General features: G+C 44.2%; 1 pseudogene; it reads right to left on the bottom strand.

The window, feature by feature from the left end:
• Positions 1-510: 510 nt before the first annotated feature.
• Positions 511-1,677, bottom strand: LOC120839799 (annotated as a pseudogene).
• Between the last annotated feature and the right edge of the window lie 1,334 nt (positions 1,678-3,011).

Raw genomic sequence — 3,011 nt, 5'->3', positions numbered from 1 at the left:
TGGGTAATTGAAATCACCAAAAAGGCTAACTAAAGCGTTAGGATATTTACATGCGAGTTCAGAAAGGCATTTATACAACTCAATAACAAAATCTCTTTTATTATCCGGCGGCCTGTAACACACAACCATTACTACGGAAGGCGTTGTGCAAAGATACACCCAAACAACTTCTAGGTCAGTGGTAAGCGGTATTAGCCGAGATGGTATATGGTCCTTTATCACCAAAAGTACGCCCCCTCCTTTTCTAGTTTTTCTATCAGACCTATACACTCGAAAGTTTAGGTACGAAGGAAATAGCTCAACGTTAGATATATCAGGGCTTAGCCACGTCTCTGTAAGTACAACAAAAGCGGCATTACACGTTCCAATTACTGAAATTATTTCGTCTTTCTTTGGTATTAGGCTTCTAATGTTAGTAAATAGGATAGAATGACTTGAAGATTTGTTAATGATAACATGGTGCTTTGCCGGTCGACTCCTGGAGGGCGACGAGAAGAAGCGCTGGCGTGGCTATGTGTCTTTTTCTTTAACGGCGCCAAGAGCGGCATCGAATACGTAGCACTTATCATTTATAAAAAGTTTATCGTGACGCAGTCTGTAGGGGGTGCCTTTTGGCCTTGCAAAATCAAGAAGGTGACGGCGTGCGAGCCGTACAGAAATTGGGAAGTCTTCGCTGATGGCTACGCGAGTTCCTTTAAGCTTGTGGGCTGATGAAAGAACGCTATCTTTATCTTTGAACGAAGAAAACTTTACTATTATTGGGCGACATTTCTGAGGGTCGAATGCTCCTAGGCGATGCGCCCTTTCAATCCTAGATGATTCAACTTGCACGTTTAGTTTTCCGGAGCATAAGCTAGTGACCAAGCACTCTGACTGAGCTTACGTTTCCTTGTCTGCGTCGGTGATGCCAAAAAATAAAAGATTACAGCGACGGGACCTGCCCTCTGCATCATCGCAACGTGTTTTTAGCTGAGATAGTTCGTTTAAGGCTGCAGTAAGCTGGGGTTCAGTAGTCGCGGCGCTACTAGTATCCTACTGCTTCAGTCCGTCGAGTTCACTCGAGAGTTTGTTAAGTTGCTCTTCAAGTGTTGAAACTGTCTGTTCACTTTGTTTTTGTTTTTCTTTCAGAAGGTTTACTTCTTGTTGAAGTATAGCATGACTATTTTTAAGTTTATCGACTGTTTCTTGTAAGCTAAGTAATTGTTCTTCTTGGGGTTTTGACATGGGACCAGGGTTCCGCTCAACATCACCAAACAACAACAACAGCAGAGCTCTAAAAGACTCAATACAAGCTTCGGGGCATGGAAGCATAACAAGGCAAACATTGTCTGATTTAAAACAATGGAAAGGTTTTTGTTTATTAACCTGCGGGAGGACGAAAAACATAAGCAACTTCATGGCTGCAGAGCCTCCATGCCCACTGGCGCGCTGTCGCAAGGGGAGCTCTTTTATAGCTGCCGCTGTCGATGTCCCAGCTGATGACGTGGTGTGAACGAGGTTCTCGATGAACTTGATACCAAGACAGGACGGTGCTGTCGACCAGTGATTGGCAGGTTGAAGATTGTCGTCCGGATGCCGGAAGAAAACCGCGCCGTCATCGTGACTCCAGTTAGTTGGGGACCCACGCGCCGACACGCTCAGGAACTGCGGGAGGACGAAAAACATAAGCAACTTCATGGCTGCAGAGCCTCCATGCCCACTGGCGCGCTGTTGCAAGGGGAGCTCCTTTATAGCTGCCGCTGTCGATGTCCCTGCTGATGACGTGGTGTGAACGAGGTTCTCGATGAACTTGATACCAAGACAGGACGGTGCTGTCGACCAGTGATTGGCAGGTTGAAGATTGTCGTCCGGATGCCGGAAGAAAACCGCGTCGTCATCGTGGCTCCAGTTAGTTGGGGACCCACGCGCCGACACGCTCAGGAACTGCGGGAGGACGAAAAACATAAGCAACTTCATGGCTGCAGAGCCTCCATGCCCACAAGAATAGTGACGAAATCGACGTTCACAGGCAGACTGGCTAAATAAGTGCCTGTGACAACTTGTGATGGTTTCCAGCCTGATTTACATCCATATTTTTGCCTGGAATATTATAAATGCGCGGGACGTCCAGATTTTCGTAAGTGGTGCGAGTTGCAACAATAAAAAATGCTCTAGCTAGTGCTGCGCGTCTTGGTAGTCTCGGTTCTTTGTTGGTCTATACCAAAATGTAATCGACAAAAAAAGCTGCTTGAAGCTCTGTACTTTTTTCACCTATTACATCGAACCTGATTACATTTTTGCGTGATTATATTTCTATTACGTTACTAGAGCCTCGCACACTAGCTCCGAAGTGTGTGATGCAAAATGAAAATGAGATACCCAGGAACCCGTTGCAGGTGCCCTGGAGTCGCTGCCCCAAATTTTGAGGAATGTATTTGGAAAACTATTTGGAGGAGACCAAATACATCTGGTTGTATTTGTATCTTGTGGTTAAATGTGTTTTTTTTTTTTTTTGAAATATAGTTAGATTTGTAATTAAATACATTTTGACGAAGTATTTTGTATTTGTATTTTGATACATATTTGCGTGTATTTTGTCCATCCTTGTTTGTATCTTAGCAGTGAAATACAATTGCAATGTATCGCTTGTACCGCGATAATTTGCCAGAATTAGGTATCTCGTTTCATTTGTTGCCGCTTTTATCGAAAATATTAAAGATAAAGGCATCTGTTGGGTGCATAGTGCTTCGGAATTCATAATATCGACCCCTCATAACACGATCCTTCACAGTCACAAAAAAAAAAATACGGTGGTTGAAATTTTCCTTGCAAGAATAACAGACTAAGCTACCTCTCAAAGCTCGAAACTTTTTTTCTAAATTAGCGGAGCGAACGCTGTATGGGAGTTGAGTGCAGAAAAGGTACGGCTCTGTTGCGCACTCTCCCCACAATTTGGGCGACTCGGAAATATGTCAGACGACAGTCTGAGAAGCGCCCTCACTGCAAAACAAGCTTCATTTCAAGCAGACGTT

The sequence above is a fragment of the Ixodes scapularis genome, unplaced genomic scaffold (genome assembly GCF_016920785.2).
Source record: "Ixodes scapularis isolate PalLabHiFi unplaced genomic scaffold, ASM1692078v2 PGA_scaffold5__190_contigs__length_132052651, whole genome shotgun sequence".
In the NCBI taxonomy this organism is placed as follows: Eukaryota; Metazoa; Arthropoda; class Arachnida; order Ixodida; family Ixodidae; genus Ixodes; species Ixodes scapularis.
This window is presented reverse-complemented; position numbering and strand designations above follow the sequence as displayed.